This window comes from Euprymna scolopes, chromosome 15, assembly GCF_053919585.1.
Source record: "Euprymna scolopes isolate OS-2025 chromosome 15, ASM5391958v1, whole genome shotgun sequence".
NCBI classification, from domain to species: domain Eukaryota; kingdom Metazoa; phylum Mollusca; class Cephalopoda; order Sepiida; family Sepiolidae; genus Euprymna; species Euprymna scolopes.
In genome coordinates this window covers 105795687-105815893 of record NC_136496.1, presented here as the reverse complement: position 1 = coordinate 105815893, position 20207 = coordinate 105795687, and the positions used below count along the sequence as shown (strand labels likewise).

The window sequence follows — 20207 nt, the reverse complement described above, 5'->3', positions numbered from 1 at the left end:
TGTTAAGTATTTTTTGTATCGCCTGCACTGAGGATTAAACCATCAATCTTCAGAAAATTGTGATATTTACACCTGAACTTTACAAGTACTTTATCCACTGCACCACGGGTTTTTGCGGACGAGGTGGTTAGCCATTCTTGCCAGGTTTTGGTAGAGTTTTTTTCAAGATTTTTTCATTTTCTTATTACTTCGACATAAAGATTCCCGAATTCGATAGAAATATTCTCGAATTCGATAAAAAATTCTCGATTTTGACGACATCGACCGAAACCTTGTGCAAATAACATTCAAGATAAGAACAGTAGTTTGAAGAATCCAAGTGATTTATATATTAATAGGATAGCGCCTGTTATTTATTTTGTGTGTCACGCTTACATCCGAGTGACTGTCATTTAATTGTGATAAACTTCCATTTCTTATAATAAATAATTTTATCAAACATTGTTTATAAGCTTTGGTTTCGATTATAGCTGATGGCGGTCAAGTCATCTACTTTTTTTAAATAAATAATTTACCAAGAATTCTTCATGAGCTTTAGTTTCGGTTTCGATTATAGCTGATGACACTCCAGTAATCTATTTTTTTTTATAAATAATTTTATCAAGAATTTTTCATAAGTTTTGGTTTCGATTTCGATTAAAGCTGATGGCACTTAAGTCATCTATTTTTATAAATAATTTTCTCAAAGGTTCTTCATAAGTTTTGGTTTTGGTTTCGATTATAACTGAAGGAACACACAAACACACACATATATATATATTCATAAGTTTTAGTTTCGGTTTCGATTGAAGCTGAAGCACCCAAGTTATATGGATATACCTTTTATTTTTGAAATCGCAACTTTATAATAGATAAAAATCGACAGAACATTAACTCTATAATGATATGTACGAAGTCTGCAAGAATTAAAGCATATTTAAGCGTACTTTACGACCGGGCAACACCGGACATCACTGCTAGCTTAAATAAATACTTTTGCAATTTTAACAACAAGAGCTACAATAATACCAGAGCGTCTCCATTTGCGCTGAACATCTACAGAATACTAACACTAATATATTACATATGAATGAGTCTTGCTAGTATAAATATATCTGCTTATACATATTTTTAAATATATCTTTAAGCTTACGGAAATACGATTAAAATTAAAAAGTTAAACCCATCTCGGGATCATAAAAATAACTCACCTATCGAATATGCCATATAATCCGATGTAAACGGAACCGCGGTAAAATTACTTTCCCAAATTTAGTTTCAAAAAGTTGCTTTGATTGTTCCATCTTTATACAAATGGAAAAGGCAGCAGAGTTGAAAAATCCTTCGTCGTAGATGCTGCAGTGTAGCGTTTCAGTCCGTCGAAGATAGAAGGGACACGGAAGGCAATTAACAGACTAAATCTCTTTACATAATATACGAATGATTTGTTGCTAGTTAACAAGACGAGCACGCGCGTGCGTGTGTGTGAGAGAGAGAGAGAAAGAGAGAGAAAAAGAAAGGTAGAAAATTAGATAGAGCGCGAAAGACCGAAAGAAAGAAATATAGATAAAGAGATAAATTAGCGATATGAAGAGGAAAAAGAGGAGGCATATAAGGACAGGAGCGTTAGATAGAATATATATATATATATATATATATATATATATATATATATATATATATATATATATATTCTATATATATATTCTATATATATATATTATTTATACAAAGTGAGAGACTGAAAGATAAATAGATACAGAGAAATAGAAAGAGAGAGAGAGGGAGAGAGAAAGAAAGAAAGAGGGAGAGGAGAGAGAGAAAAAGCACAAGAGAATAAAAAGAGGAATAGAGATAATATATGTAAATATGTATAAAGAGAGAGGGAGAGAGAAAGAGAAAGAGAGAGAAAGAGAGAGAGGTGATAGAAAGATGGAACGTTAAATAGAAATAGAGAGACCTAAAGAGGGATAGGTAATACATATAGAGAGATACACAGAGAGTTATTCGTGAGTAAATACTTTAAACATGAGTTCAAATAAATGTCCACCTTAGAACACACCCGTTTCGAAACATCTAGTAAAGAACAGCAAGTGTGCTCCTACAGCTGTTGCTCCTTAATGAACATATTCAATAGAGTCTTCTACAGGGTAGGGTGTGGTCAGAAGACTATATGACGTAGTGACGTCTGTTCAACCGTTACGTTCGTAAAGAGAAGGTCATTTCGTTTAGTCTCGTTTTGTTTGCTGATGCCACAGTGGTTGATTCTAAACGCTTTGAAGTGAACGGTTACGCACTACAGGTCGACACATGACAATCACGATTTCTGTCTTAAATTATTTATCCTTTGATTTATTAGGTTGACAAGCAGGTTCTCGGGGAATTTTTAATTTTAATTTCAAATGATGTATTTTTAAATAAGTTGTCGTTATAATACCTTTATATATATATATATATATATATATATATATATATATATATATATATATATATCAAATTCACACAATTTTCTTATTTCAATTACAGCTAGGCTGAATAGCTGATGAAACATCTCGCGATATCAATTAAGCGTTTGGCCTAGAAACCACAACTAAACGTACAGCGGTTTAAGAAATTTCGTAGCGGCGACGAGATTCTTGAACATAATGAGCGCAGTGGTCGGCCATCAGATGTTGACAACGATCAATTAAGAGCTTTAGTCGAAGAAGTCAATTCACGCACAACTGTTCAAGAACTTGTTTCTGAATTAGACGTAATGTATACGACGATTTCCAACCACTTGACAAAGATTGGAAAGAAAAAAAAACATGATAAATGAATGACTCACAAATTGAATGACAACAAAACAAACGCCGTTATGAAGCGTCGTCTCCCTTCTTTTACGCAACAAGAACGACTCGTATCTCGACAGGGTTGTGACTTGCGATAAAAAGTGGGGGTTTTACGACAGTGCTCAGTGGTTAGATGCCGAAGAAGTTCTACGGCATTTCCCGAAGCCAGAGTTGCACCAAAAGAAAATCATGCTGACTGTTTAATTGTCTGCAACCGGTCTCATCCATTACAGCTTTTTGAATGCAGGCGACACCATTACAGCAGCGAATTTCTGTCCAAAAATGGATGAAATGCATCAGAAACTTCGATAACAACACCCAACATTAGTCAACAGTAAACGCCAATTCTCCTTCACGACAACGCCCGACTGCGAGTTTCTAAACCGCCCTACAGAAGTTAAACGAATTAGGATACAGAAAACTGCCTCATCCGCTGTACTCTCATCTACTGATTCTCACCTTTTCAAGCAACTTTCTACGTGAGAAACGCTTCAAAAACCTAAGCGGTATCAAAAACGCCTTCAACGCTTTCATCACCATCAGAACGATTTTTACGATACTGGCATAAATACACTTGTTTTGCGTTGGTAAAAGTGCCTTGTTCGCTCAATAAATCTTTGTTTCAGGCAAAATATATTTATATGAATTTAAAAGTTAAAAATGGCAAGCACTTTCTTGTCAACCTGATATTTAACACAGTTCTTTTCAAGATGGATGACAAATCAGTTTTTATAGAAAAATATCAAACAAGAAACAAATATTTCATTACGTTTCCTTGCATTTGTAATATTCTTTGCACAATAACAACACCGTATAACATTAAACTTTTTTTTTGCCTTGATACATAAATCTATTGTAATTTAACGCACAGGATGGTTTAAAACGTATCATATTTTCTTTTTCATTTCAAATTTCTCTTAGAAGAAATTATTTAAAGAATTTTCACTAAATGGCAGCTAAATGCTTACAGATTTCATCCTTCAGATCCGATGTAAATTGGAATTTCATCAATGATCTATCTTTTATAATTGTAATACTATGTTTTATTCATGCCAATTCCAGATAAGTACCTGCAGCTTGGAGGTTGAAATAATCGATAACGTGTCTTATTATGTCAAACAAACAATGAATGACTCGTCTTAGTTATTGAACACGAGTGATTGATTGAACAACAGTCACTGAATGATATATTGTCTAGCCAAACAAGACAATAGAACAAATAAAATTTATTTCATCAATTGAAAATCACTGGAAAAGCGTCACTGTGAGTTAATAAAAGGAGAAATCTTGGACGAATGCGTCAGAATGTGTTTTTGCTATTGGTGGTAGAGAAGGTTTCTTGTAGTTATTGAAGGAAACAAGTTTAGTCTTGGCAGCATTGAATGTGACCATCCATTTTTGTCCCGATTCCACTACAGATTGGAGGTCATCCTCTAGTGTTTCTGCCATTTCTTTAGATATGTGTTCATTTGTTTTCCTGTCGTGTCTGTTATAGAGCGTGGTGTCATCAGCATATATACCCATCTCACAGGTAATTTTGTCAGGGAGGTCATTTATGAATATGAGGAATTATAGAGGTCCAAGGATAGACCCCTGAGGCACTCCCGCATTTATATCATATTGTTTAGATGTACGGCCATCGAGGACAACCTGGAGTTTTCTCTTATCTAAGAAGGATTTAATTATGTTAAGTATTCTTTCAGTGATACCGTATGATCTGATTTTCCTGAGAAGACCTTCGTGCCATACCCTGTCAAAAGCCTTAGATATATCTAGAGCTACTGTTCTACCCTCCCCTGCTTTGTCAAGTGAATAGTATATACGCTCAGAGATTACAGTTAGAATGTCTGCTGTGGAACGGGCTTGCCTAAATCCGTATTGTTGGTCGGTAAGAAGTTTAGCATCTGTAAGGTGATGGACTAGAGCTTGGTTAATTATGGACTCAAATAATATTTTGACAAAAAATGGGAGGAGGCTAATGGGGCGGTAATTTGCTGGGTCAGTTCTTTCGCCAGAATTCTTAAAAACTGGTTCAACAGAAGCAGTTTTCCAGCAGGCAGGAAAGCAAGATTCATTAAGGCATTTGTTGTAAAGTTTGGAGAGGATTAGAGCTACTTCAGCGGAGCACTTTTTTAATAGCATAGCCGGGATATGATCAGGTAAGGTCCACATGCTTTTGAAGTGTCAAGATTTTTTATGATAGCATGCACCTGAGCAGGGGTGATTTTCAGATCGTCAAGTGTGGCGTCTGTCCGCAAAGGAAAGTCTGGGAGAGGGTGGTTAGCAGGGTCTAGTGTGGAGTTGGAAGCGAACCGACTGGCAAGCATGTTAGCCTTCTCGGTTGCTGAGCAAACAACTTCATGATTGTTGGATAGTGGGGAATTGTTGAGTGCCCATTATTTACTACACTGTTGTAGATTTTCCAGATGTCACGGCTTCCTAATTTCTGAGCTTCGATGCGTTTTTGGGGTGGTTTCAGTAAATTCTCTCTTAGCTGTCGCTATTTCTTTCTTACAGTTACTTCTGGCTTCTTTATACTTCTGTCTGTTTGAACTGGATTTATGTCGGTTAAATCTGCGGTATGCGTGCTGCCTTTGTGCGATGGCAGCTGCACATGTGGAAATAAACCATTGGGGAGAGTGGGGCTTGCTATAAAATTTCCCCATAGGAACATGTGCTTCAATTGCTGTTTTGAACCATTCAGTGGTCTCATTTGCGCACTGTTCAGCAGGAAGTGAAAAGATATTTTGCCATGGAGCGTCTCTAATGAGATCTGTTATGGCTTCCCAGTCTGCCCTTTTATAATATCTCGTTGTTTTGAGCAATGGCTCTTCCATTTTGGCTCTAGAGTTTAGGGTGATTTTAAATACTATCACTACATGATCAGCGTTCCCAAGTGGGATGTGGGCGTTCGTAACACAATCATCAGGAACTAATCACAGATCTAAAAGTGATGCGTGTTGCTCTTGCTGGTCAGGGAAACGGGTTGGAAACGTAACCGTCTGTGATAGGGAATGAGATATAGAGAAGCTGTGTGTTGTGATACCAGCTGCGTCTTTGTAATTAGAGAATCCAAGTTAGTTACTGTGGTGGACATTGAAGTCACCAAATACATGAACTTGTGCGCTAGTGTCAGGGGAAAGTGCTGTATCTATGCTGTCAGAGACTTTGTTTATTAGGGTACAGTCCTAGGTCGAGGGAGAGTGGCAGAGAAAATAAAAGTAACTAATATTATGCTGCATGTTAAGTCTAAGCACATAAAGGCTTGATCGTCCGATTCTGGTTTTCTTTCTCTAGTCAGGGGGAGAATGTTTCGAATATAGACTCCAAGCCCGTGCATATGTCTGTCAGAGTACTTACGGCAGAGTGAGAGATATCATGGCATGTTAAAGTAGTTAGAGGGGATGGAGGAGTGTAGATAAGTCTCACTTAGTGCTAAGATATCTGGGGTGTTTGTTAGAAGAAATGCTTCAACATCATTTAAATTAGTTCTAAGCCCACGGATGGTAGTAAATGCAAACCTCAAGGAAGGAGGCAAGTTGATTTTCTTTGAGTTTTGTCCTGGTTTAAGCGTAATTTTAGATTGTACTGTCATTTTTTTTTTAAAGTTTCAGTTAGGTAAGGGGTGCTGAACAATTGGTTATGCAGAATACCATACATGCGACACAAGTAGACCATCAGCTGACCTTCCAGCTAATATATTATTCAATTTAAGTAAACAAAATTACAGTTAGTCGCGACAATAAATATACTGTTTAAGTCTAAAAGGACTTTATCAGGTAACAACAATAATAGCCTCTGGTCTTAGTCGAGACATGATCTTTAATTGCCGTGACCAATGGTAATTTTGCTTACCTAAATTGAACAAATAATATATATATATATATATATATATATATATATATATATATATATATATATAGTCTTGGAAGATTTTTAAAACATTTAAAACTATAAAAATGCCCTTCATTAAGTCAGTTAATCTTCTGTATCGCTGCATAGTTTTACTTACATGAACTAACAATGTCCTTAAAGAGATCATCAGTTGTTTACCATGAAACACTGTTTCTAGAATTTAAAAACAAAACAACAATTAAAATCAGCAAGGATTTCCAGCATTGTTTATCAAACACGATATCCCTTAAAATGCACGAACAAAATTACTTTTAATACCGGATCTAGTTTTTTCTTCCACATAAATTAAAGCTAACCAATTCATATCATTTAAAATATTTCTTATCTGTGTCCTCCGTCCTTTTCTCCACAAATTTATGTGCCTATTTACAATCTGCTGTTTTTATATAGTGTTTATTTGAATCAATTCTAATATTTATCACCCCATTTTTTTGTTATTAGTATTATTTTTCATATATTTGCATTCTTATTTACTCGTACCGTCTCTATAATTATTACTTAATAAAAATACATAATATATATATATATATATATATATATATATATATATATATATATATATATATATATAATATAATATAAAACTGAATATGTGTGTGTGTGTGTGTCTGGTCACGAAAAGGTCCTATATGGTTGACTATTTAAAAAAAACTGATTACATATAATGATAGAAAATGTATCGAGACACAGGAATGGGTATGTTTGATCTGGCACAACGGTGGTTCATTAAAATTGTGGGGTCTGCGTTCGTGCCTGGTCCACAAAGTATGGAAATTAAAATTTAAAACTTAAAAAAAAAAACGTTTACAAGTGTTTTTGATATAGATGTACATAAGAATACTTTGATAAGTATGTTTTAACTTAAATATGGATGGTATAATAAAATTGTGGGGGTCTGCGTTCGTGCCTGGCCTCCATAGAATGGAAATAGGCACACACTTTAATAAAGACTTTCCATATCTATCTGCGTAAGTATACTTTGATAATTATGTTTCAGTTTGAAGAAATATGGTATAATAAAATTATGGTGTGTTCGTTCGCACCTGACATCCATAGAATGGAAATATGTCACAAAGTTTAACAAGGGTTTTTAATATAGATTCACAGAATATTGTGATAAGTGTTTCAGTGTGAACAGGTATGGTATAATAAATTATGGGGTTTATCTATTTTATTTTTACTTTCATCATATTCTACTTTCGTTTTGATACCCACAAATTCAACACAAATTTACAACCCTTCCTTTTCATAATCTATCATACTTTCATAAATCAGAGTCCATTTTCTGTAGGCTGTTTTTGCACCCAGTCAACGACGAGTACTTTTGCTAGTATATATATATTATTTTTAAAATATAATCATCCACTGACACGTGTTTCGTCCTCTAAGACTCATCAGAGTGGCTGAATCTAGCGAGATTAGAAATCGGGACCCCACGCAAGATTCTGCCACTCTGATGAGTATTTTACGATCGGGCAACGCTGGGCGGCTTGCTAGTATCTAACAAACTATTTTTAATCAGTTTTTGGGGCGAAAATTTAGCTGTTTAGAGTTGAATGAGTTGGTATTGGAAGACTCTACCAAACTCCTCCGCCAATTTTGGGTCTAAACACTTGAAATTTTAGATGTAAGTTACCTGGATATGAGTTTAACTTATATATATATATATATATATATATATATATATATATGTGTGTGTGTGTGTGTGTGTGTGTGTGTGCTTGTGCGTGCGTGCACTTAATTTATGAACAGTACATAGGCCCGAGCAAAACCGGCTGAAATACTAGTATATATATATATAACTATTTCATTTACTCACATAAAATTAATATACAAAAGTATAGATTTATGCGTGAACTTTAAGTATTTACTTGAAAGTGCTCAATACGGAGGTAGAGCTAGTTAGTAATTTATAAAATATACATGGCGATTACATAAGCCTGACGAATCCTAGAGTGGATGAAACGCCGAATATTCAGTGCAGCTTAATCGCCATATATATTTTATAAATCACTATATATATATATATATATATATATATATATATATATATATATATACTAGTGAACTACTACTTTTAGGGATCATCAGTTGTTTACCATGAAACACTGTTTCGGGGTTTTAAAAACTAAACAGCGTGTTAAAATAATGACTCCCCAGCAGTGTTGACCAAACACCGCCTCCCTTGATCTTAAGAAAAATATGTTACAGATATTCAAAATGGATATATTTTTTAAGTTACCAGTGTCTATTTATAAGATTAACCATTTGACTACTTATCACCTCCTACCATGATTATTACTTTATATATTTACATTCTTATTTTTTTTAATTAAAAATATATAAAAGGTTAAAAATAGTTATAAAAATATACATTTTTATATAATACATTTTATACATTACTAATATAATTTTGGATTTCCTTTATTAATATAATCTGATTAAATTTATACGACTCAAAAGTATCAGGATAACGAACAAATGCTTTATTTAACTGTTTTAATATTTTAGTTTTATTCCCACCTTGTTTTATCATCATTATTACTAAGATAGAAACTGGGAGTGTAAAATCTAGTAATGTTTAAGTAACGCAAGCTATTCCCCCAAACTCTGACGTAATGGTTCAATAACACATAAAAACAGGGCAGGTACTATCTTTATACGGCATACGAACTATTTGAAAGGGGAAAGAGTTTCTCTTATCGAATATTTTATAAAGAAAAATCCCATCCTCAATATTTTTTTTATCAAAATCCAGAAATGTGTTTATTTTTTTCGAATTAATCATTATCGTTTATACATATAAGGTCATTTATAAATCTCCTACACCCATGAAAATTATATGTTTTAGATATATCATTTTCTATTTGTGATGACATATGTATATACTCGAGTCTATGTAAATACAGATTTGTCCAAAATTGTGCAGGATCGAATCCCATTGGGATATCTATCCTTTGGAGTAATATTTTATTCCCTATTTGAAAATAACATTCTTTAATAAGATGGCTTATAAGTATTTTTAAAATACCTTTAGAAAAACTAGTTTTGCTATTTTTATTTTAACACCAGAAAGCTTTAGACTTTGAAAAGTCTATATATTTTACTTTGACACCTTCAAAAGCTAAATCTATAGTATCATTTAATTTTTTTATAAGTTTTCCGTGTGAAATTGTAGTAAATAGCATACTAAAATCATAAGTCGCTATAGATTTTGTTTTTAATCTTGAATTTATTATCTAATTTTTCTTTCAGTGGTTGTGAATTATTTACCACTCAAAATAGATTTATATTACTATTTTCTTTTCTGATGGAAATTATTTATTTGATTTATAATTAATTTAAACACTTTGGATATAGCTTCGCTTAAAGGTTTAGTAATGCACGTCTTTGAACCTACTATAAACCTAGCGCTAACTGGATTTTTTGTGCATTTTAGGTATCCAATACACACATGGAAGTTTTTTTTCTAACTTTAATCCTACTTTGTTTTACTAATTATACTATTAATCAGAATAATGCTATCTGAATTAATATTACTTACTTTATATGTATCTGAAACTTTAACTATAATTCCTACTTCTATCAATAAACGTTGTATATAATATTTTTTACATATAAAAGCTATATTGCTGCTTTATCAATAGGAACTATTTCAAACTTATCTTGATGTATTTTAAGTTCCTTCAGTATTTCGAAATTTTTAAGAAGAGGATTAGTTTTTATATATATCAGCGTCCGACAAGGCCAAACTATTTGCCAAGAACTTTGCAGCTAATTCTACCCTATGCGACGAAGGCCATCAACTCCCCATATTTCCTCCTATAACACAGAACACGCTAGGTAACATACAAATATCCGTGCATGAGGTCGCCAAGCTAATCAAGAACCTTGATTCCAGTAAAGCAACTGGCCCTGACGGCATCCCAATTATAGTGTTAAAAGAGCTTCAACCATAACTTGCTCCCATACTTACGAAACTGTTTAAGTGCTGCCTTAAGGAGAAGTGCTTTCTGACGCCCTGGAAGACCTCATCAGTTTGCCCTGTATTTAAGAATTCAGGTGATAAGTCATCTCCCTCTCAGTACAGACCAATAAGTCTCATCTGTGTTATGAGTAAGTTGCTGGAATCAATATTAAATAGAGAAATAGTCAACCACCTCAGCAGGAATAACCTTCTTAATGACACACAATATGGTTTCCGCTCTGCAAGATCTACCGCAGAGATACTGACGGTTATATCCCACAGGATTAGTGAATCTCTTGACAAAGGCTTCCTTTCTAGGGCAATTACTCTTGACATATCAAAAGCCTTCGATAAGGTATGGCATAAGGGTCTACTTCACAAGATTTCCAGCTACGGTATAACTGGAAATGTTTTCTCAATCATTAAATCATTTCTCTCCGATAGGCTCATAAGAGTAGTGGTCGATGGACAAAAATCAAAGGCCTGCAGTATTAATGCTGGAGTCCCTCAGCGGTCAATCCTAGGCCCAACTCTCTTCCTGATATACATTAATGACCTCCCTAAACACATACTTAAATCATTCGTTGACATCTATGTTGATAACACGACCATCTACGGCAACACATCAAAGACTGTAAATGACAAAGTTCTCTCTGATTCTCTGTCCTCTGATCTCGAGCGTGTGGTTCAGTGGGGGAAGACGCTGCTGGTTACCTTTAATGCATCTAAAACCAAACTCCTATCCTTACATCATCAACGCTCTGATCCCCATCTGACATCAATTGGGATGGATGGCTCTCGTCTGAGAGAGGCCCCGTGTTTTGACAAGCTTATGGGTTTGACCTTTACTCCTGATCTGAAATGGAACACGTACATAAAGCCTGTTGCCAAGGTCGCTGGAAAGATGGTGGGATCCTTCTACCGCTTCAGAAGATATCTCACTACTGATGCAATTCTCTATCTATATAAAAGCCAAGTACGTCCAAGGATGAAATACTGCTGCCATATCTGGGCAAGAGTTGCTAAAAACACTCTATCCTTCCTTGACAGAGTACAAAATAGACTTCGTGGCCTAGTGGGGGATGCCCTTTTCTCTACCTTGCAACCTCTCTCCCACAGAAGAGACATTGCGAGCCTATCCTTGTTTTATCGTTATTTCCATGGCAGGTGCTCGTCTGAACTCCAATCTCTGGTCCCCCCTCGCCAATCTTTCACGAAAAACAACTGTCTAGCCGAATCCACCGTGAAAAATTTCTCCCACTCTTTATCTTTGCGTAAATCAAAACGTAGATTCCATGAACAAAGTTTCTTTTTTATAATTGCACGCCTGTGGAACTCTGTTCCGTCTGCCTGCTTCCCACCTGACTACAACTTGGATGTCTTCAAGTCCAACATTAATAAATTCCTAATGACCGCCCCCTTAAGTAAACACTTCATCAAATCTCCACACTAACGTAATGTACTTGCAATAACCCTTATCCCTGAGTGGCTTCCGGGCCTTGATAAGTGGTGACCACCGGGTAAAAAAGTATATATGAGTTAAAGCACAAATTAAGGAATTCATTATAAATCAAATTCTTCTGCATATATTCCTTGTTTCAAACAATAAATTCTTAACTTGAATATATCTTTATATATATTTTAATATACAGAATTCAACTTTAATCCTTAAACTCTCTTTGAAAACTTTTTTTCTGAGTCCACGAAAAAATATCCACTGTTGAGTTACAAATATTGACTGTACCCCGTGAACGAAAAAAAATCTGTAAAATGTACCGAGGATTTTTATCAAAACAAATGATTGGTAATATGGAAAAATATTTCGAGTTGCAATATAGCAAAATTTTTATGTATAGTCATCCACAGACAGACTGTCTCGCTGTATTACAGCTTTTCAGTGTGGCTAGGCTAGCAAGTGCCTTAAGCTAAGATCAAAACTCAACCGAATAACCGTTACACAATTTGGGCTGCTGAGAAACTATAATGATCAACATTGTCCAAACTCCTTAGGCTTTATTTGTATACACAAAATAACATTATGCGCTAGTGTCATTTTTTTTTATTTCACTCACCATCATGCTCAACCCAAAATATGGAGCATTTATAGTTACCAGCAGACAGACCGTTTCGCTTTATCACAACTCTTCATCTCGACTAGACTAGCAACTATTTTATAATAAAGACTAATATGTAACAAAACAGCTCCTCCGGTCGGTACCGATTGTTTCCGCATAACGAAACGCGAACTGTAAAAATATACAGAAATTTTTACATGCTATATTTTTGAATGTAAAACTTTCGGTATATTTTTACAGTTCCGTTTCGTTATGCGGAAACAATCGGTACCGACCGGAGGAGCTGTTTTGTTACATATATATATATATATATATATATATATATATATATATATATATATATATATATATATATATAATTATTTCCACAGCCAAACGACGTCACATTTCACAAGAGCCATGACAACTAAGAAACGGAAAGTCTAAGACTCGCATTTCGCCCATATTTGGGCTCATCAGTTAAACATATCCGAACTTGCGATTCAAAACCCTAGCCTTTTGCATGCAAGGTGAGCCCTCTACCACCTGAACAAACCCGCCACACACAAAAAAGTCTATTAAAAACACAGATCAATAAACCGCAGCAAAACCGGACTATGGAACGGACCTACTTCGTCTCGAACAAAGGATGTGGTCACCCAATCAAGCTATAACCCAAACTGATGTCTCACAAGTAGGAATTTTATACTTGCTAGGATGATGTCATCCAACAAGCTAATCTAGCGAGACAATTAGTAATAGAATTTTCAGAATGTGAGCGATTACATAATTATTTACACAGTCAAACAACGTCACAGCTCACAAACGCCATGTAAATTACTAGTAATATATATATATATATATATAATGGACGACTTTCTAAGAAAAACACCGGATCTCCGAGGCGGTGACGTTAACCATAACATCGTTTAAAAAATCAACAACAAAAACCACGTAAGCAGATAAACGATAAAAACTAAACAGTAAATCGTCTATGGCATCATAACGTAATGGGTTAGGGCGCTGGACTGAAATACATAAGTTCCGGGGTTCGAATCCTAACAACAGTCAAGCTACGCTGAAGAGGAGTAGTGCTTCGAAACACGCACGTCCGTAGATTACTGTTTATATTTATTAATTAATTTATTTTTTCCATTTAGTATCCTTAACAACCCTTGCTGACATTACCTTTAGTAATAACCTGTACATTTCAGTTGACCTATTTTTTTGTCTATATTTTTCGCGCCTTTTAACATCCTTTTTGACTGGGTCATTTTGGTATTTGCTTTTCTATTTTATATTTAATTATATCACCATTTAATTTTTTTCTCTCTCTCTTCTTCACTAATTTTTTTCTCTTCTTCTTCCCTGATCTTTCTTAATTACATTATGTCTCGGCAGCCGTGTCAAACGCATATCTTATTTTTCTTTTATTAATATTATTGGAAATTTTTCCCCTTTTCCTTGTACATATTTGTGAATTATTCCATGGATTTCGGCCTTTTGGATTATTTTGGACCATTTCCAATTATGTGATTTCCTTGGATTTTACTTGTGCGAATGGAATTTCAATTAACTTTCTGTGATTTATATTTTTGGATTTTACCGTCATTGGATCATTTACCTTTCACCAGACTATTCATTCGCGTGTAATCACCTTTTTCTTCACCATATTCCCTCTACTTCACCTTTTGTTATCAAGTAAGATCTTTGACTTACTTGTAGTTTCATCAAATACTTTTGCATGAAAAATCCGATCCCGCATTTTGTTTATTCCTACCCTCTGATGAGAAGGAAAGCATTTCTTCGAAACTCTGCGGATTAAGGACTATCCACTTATCAAGTGTTTCCTTTTCAGATTAAATATGTTTTTAACTCTTTTTCAAAGTGTTTTTTAACATGTTTTATTAACTGTTTTGCCCTCATATATATATATACATATATATATATATATATATATATATATATATATATATATTTATATATCGCTTTTATTATAGAATAGAGGATTTGAGTTGATATCTTGCTCGTGCCTAACAATAAATATCGAACTGGTATTAAATAAGCAATCATGTTGACAAACAACGTGAGGACAACTTGAAGCAGAAATATTTCCATGGTAAAAATCGAATACATTTAATGTACAATATTAGTAAACATAGAGCGATCGTTTCATCTACGTGTTTATAATACGACACTATGAGCGTTCATAAATGTAATATCGAATTTATATAAATAGAAACTGCAAGTTCAATAATTGATACCATCTGTCCGTTAAACAAAAAATAAAAAATAAAATAATAAAATAAAAAATCAACAAAAAACAAAACAGAGTCGTCATTGTTATCACGTTCATTGTAATTGCAGGATTAAAGACGATTATTAAAACTAACGAAACTAAATCGAATTTCTATAAAAATAACGAAACGAAATTGAATTTCTATGAAAATAACGAAACGAAATTGAATTTCATCTGTTTCACAAAGTAGAATATAATTAGTCCTAATGTCGCAACGCGGGCAAATATCATGTAGATATCTAAAAGCACGCTTGAAGATTCAATGGTACATATACAATTTAACAATACATTATGCCAAATAAAATAAATAAAATAAAATAATAATGGATGAGACTTAGATATAAACGGATCTGCATATTTTCCTATTTTCTCAGCATGCCATTAAAGTCTCCGGGAGGATGGGTCGTTTATACATTTCTTATATCTTCATTACCGTCGTTGTAGGCATTTCTTATGTGGACGCGTGCACATCGATGACATTTAGCGAATTTCTCAGCGAATTTGGAGCCGACCCACAGAACTGGTGCGCAGACCCATTAACATACGTCGAGAAATATATACCGAGTCGTGAGTAATTTTTGACACGGTGTTGTGAATTCAATTGATTTATTTATTTTTATTTTAGACTTTATTTGCTTTCGTCGATTTAGAAAATGGAATGGTACTTTATAAAGGTCGCGGCCATGAAAAAGGCGAGAAAAAAATCTTTTTATGCATTCAAATTAGTTTTCGTTATCTATCTGTCTATATCTATGGAAAACTGTGTTTTTCGTCGCACTTACATCGATATTTAAAGACTACTTTTTCTATTTAAAAAAAGAATCATTAAAACGAACTTCTTAATATATTCAGTCATGGATATACAAACGACGAAATGAAGGTGAACTAATTTGCATATTTTTTGAAAAACGAACTTTAATTCATTAATTATTCATTTATTATGGTTTCTTAATTGGTTTTATTACGCTGATAGGTTACATTTAACTATTACGTCCAATTCTATTTTGTATGCATTAGCAGGGAGACCCGACGTTGTCAGAGATTGAATAATTATCAATGAATGTTTCACCCTCCGATATTTTATTTTCATCAAAATCGGTGAAATCGCCAATTTTTCGATAAAATGATTTAATTACCTGCTTTAGTCGGGGACTCACAGCGCTGCACCAGCAGAAAGCTTTATATGCCTCCCCGCAATAACTTAGTGCACAATATACTCTAGTTTACATTGCACTGTAGAGAACCTTCTGTTAGTTTTATAAAATTATTTTTATATAATGAATCAAAGTTTAAAATGCAAACGTCAAATATCATGAGTCAATTGTGCTCTAAACGTTAATTTTGAACGCACTTGCGATGTTAGGCTGTATAAGATCGCCTCTTCCTTCTTTCATGGTATGTTTTCGATTATCAACTATCGATACTTATCGAAGACATTCCAATACAAAACCTATCGAAGACACTGCTAGATACATAAAGTAAATTTGTGTGCAATAAAACCGCACCACCTAGCCGCTTAGGAATCCCCCCCCCCCAAAAAAAAACTCTCTCTCACACAGACAAAGTTTCTTTTATATAATAGTAGAGATATTTTCGACATTGTACATAACTGTGTAGCATTTAGGATTAAAATTTTCTAGCACAATGTATATATATATATATATATATATATATATATATATATATATATATATATATATTTACAGAATAGTTTTTAGTTAACAATCAGTTGTTATGGAAACGTGAGATTGTAAAGTTTACAAAATATTACTGGCAGTAATAGTCTATAAGTTATCCCATCTAAACAAGAATTGCTCGATATGCAAGATAGAGCAAATAAATTAAATTGTGATTCAATGAATTTCAAAAAACTCTCATTGAAATGAAATGAAGTGGTTGAGTTTCATATCTTATTCTAAGCAAGACAAAGAATACTTTAGAAAATTAATCTCCTTAACCTATAGGGGTTCGATGTCAAGCACTTGCCCGATTCGGATATCTACACAGCTATGCGCATTACCCAATATATAACTTGGACCTTATTACCAAACGGATGTAAAGAACGCATAACATGGATTTTACCAAGAAAGTTGGATCTAAAAAAACTTTCATATCCTTTTTCTGCAAATCCTCCTGCTACAGGACTTCTGATAAATTTATTATTTTGACTTTGACTTTCCATGTCTCACTGACTTTAGCAAATAGGGTGCATACCTTTATAAGTATTTGCTAATATTTTCTCTCCTCTGATGAGATGGTAGACATCGAAACCCTATAGGTTAAAGAGATTAATATATATATATATATATTTAATGAAAACAAAGGGATGTAGTGTTTACCTGATATGCGCAATGGTAAACTTCAAACTAATATAAATAACAGTATTTATATATAGAAAATTTAATCCTAACTGAATTAAAAAAGCTCAATACGCAATAGAGAGTAGAACTTAGAACTTAGAGAGTAGAAAGAAAATTAAAACTGTAAGTTGAAGTTGACAATCAAAACTACAATAAATTGCGGTTTCACTTAATGCCTTAACTAGCAAATTCTAGCATTGCTACAAGTATAATTTGCTGATTTCTTTCTGTCATCTGATGAGAATAACAAGAATAGCATTCTTTGAAACTCTGTGGAATAAGGACTTTGTAAATTGGTTTTTGGAGTATTCAGTTGAACAATAAATTTTGATTGTAAAGTTCAACTTACAGTTTTAATTTTAGTTCTCTTATATATATATTTGTATATATATATATATATATATATATAAAAGAAAGAGAAGAAATTAAGACTGTTAATTAAAATTTACAATTAAGTTTTTTGTTTGACAGAATACTCCAAAACAGTTTTTAAAAAATCCTTATTCCGCAGTGTTTCAAAGAATGTTATTATTACTAATCTTCTCTTCAGAGGGAAGAAAGAAATCAGCAAATTATTATTATAGCCGAGCTAAAATTTGCTGGTTATGGCATTAAATGAAGAAGCACTTTCTGATGGTTAGTCATAAATTGCAAAAGAAAATGTGTCCATGCCAGTTAAAAACATGCGTAAATACGGCAAATATTGGCAGAGAAAACAAAAACTAAGCAGGAGTAAAAGTTCCAGTGTGCATGATGAAAACTCACTCGATGGTAAATCCCAAAAGCGAAGGAAATTTTTTAAAAACAAATATTCAGAATTTTAAAGTCAGTAGAACGCGACAGGTGAGTTGTAGTAAAAAATAATCCAAATGGAGAAGTAATTTCAGAGCGAGAAATAATCCAATTGGAAAAGGAGTTGAATGTAGCTTTAATGAATATAAATTTCTCTTACAGTTGCCGAAAAAGACTCCAAATAGCAAAGCTGATTTTGAGTCACTTACACATAACCAACTGAACTACACTCATGGTTGATTTGGCGTCAAATAGTAAGGACAGACATTATATTGGAACATTAGATCAATTCAAATTAGAATTGCAAATGTATACGTGTCAACCCAGACAGCGAAAGTTGTCTAGACAGCATGAGAGACATACTTTGATGCGTGTTAAAAAGCATACAATTCTAACATTAAAAGGAAAAATGGCCAAATTTAATTTAAATGTGATAAAAAACATAGCTATATAAATAATTATAACAATGGCGAAAATAATAATAATAATAATAATAATAATAATAATAATAATAAAAATAATAACCATAATAATAATAAAAATAATAATAATAACAACAACAACAATAATATAAATAATAATAACAATAATAATAAAAATAATAACAATAATACTAACAATAATAATAATGATAATAACAATAACAATAATAGCAATAATAATAACAATAACAACAACAACGATAATAATATAAATGATAATAATAACAATAACAACAACAATAATAATAAATAATACACAATAATAATATTAATAATAATAAAATAATAATAAACAATAATAATATTAATAATAATAAAATGATAATAACAATAATAGTAACAATAATAATAATAAAAACAATAATAATAATATAAATAATAATAAAAATAATAATAAAAATAATAAAATAATAACAATAATAATAATAATAGCAATAATAATAACAACTATAATAATACATGATAAATAATAGTAATAATAATAACTATAATAATAATAAATAATTAATAATAAATAATAATAAAATAATAATAAGTATAATAATAACAATAATAATAACAGCAATAATAATAACAATAATAACAACAACAATAATAATATAAATAATAATAACAATAATAACAATAACAATAATAATAGCAATAATAATCGTAATAATAACAATAACAGCAACAATAATAATAATATAAATAATAATAATAAATAATAATAATAATATAAATAATAATAACAAAAATAATAATAATAATATAAATAATAGTAATAATAATATAAATAATAATAATAACTAATAATAATATAAATAATAATAATATAAATAATAATAATAATAATAATAATAATAATAATAATAATAATAATAATAATAATAATAATAATAATAATAATAATAATAATAATAATAATAATAATAATAGCTGAGGGAACAGTTCTTCCATGCCCTGAATAATCGTGGGATTCTTCCCGAGGGACAGAAAGGATGCCAAAAAGGAAAACGAGGAACATATGATCTGCTATATAGAAATTAAAATATTCTTAAGGAGGTAAAAAGAAGGAAAAAGAATTTAGCCGTGGCATGGATTGACTACAAAAACGCGTAGGGCAGGATCACCAAGCATGAATAATAGAATGCCTAAAAATGTATAAAATACCAAGCGGGATCATCAACGTAATAGAAAATGCAATGAGAACATGGAGACTGGAATTGGCAGCTGATGGACAACACATAAGAGAAACATCTTCCAAGTATCATCATTGCTGTTCATCATAGCCATGATGCCCCCAAACAATATACTGAGAAAGTGTCACGCTGGATGAAAGTTCTCTAACACGGAGGAGAAAATGAAACACATGATGTACATGGACGATCTGAAACTTTTTGCAAGGACCGAAAAGGAACAAGAGACCCTAATAAACAATATCCGGATCTTCAGCCAGGATATCCAAATGGAGTTTGATATGGAAAAGTGCGCACTATCAATTATAAGAAAGGAAACACTGGAGACGAAAGAAGGCATAAAACTATCC

At 32.6% G+C, this 20207-nt stretch overlaps 2 protein-coding genes across 3 annotated transcripts in view; one reads left to right on the top strand and one right to left on the bottom strand.

Annotated features, from left to right (window-relative positions):
- The window catches only part of LOC145294209 (serine protease 1-like), a 165411-nt gene that overhangs the window by 1426 nt on the left and 143778 nt on the right, over positions 1-20207 (top strand). The gene's annotated exons all lie outside the window — the stretch shown is intronic.
- Positions 1-20207, bottom strand: part of LOC145294049 (carbohydrate sulfotransferase 11-like) — a 156919-nt gene that overhangs the window by 26767 nt on the left and 109945 nt on the right. The window contains exon 1 of one of the 2 annotated variants that reach the window (XM_080141037.1): positions 1191-1462. The exons of the other annotated variant lie outside the window; for it this stretch is intronic. The gene's annotated coding sequence lies outside the window, so the exon portion shown is untranslated. Of the gene's footprint in view, positions 1-1190; positions 1463-20207 lie in introns of those variants that run through there. 2 annotated transcript variants of the gene reach the window in all.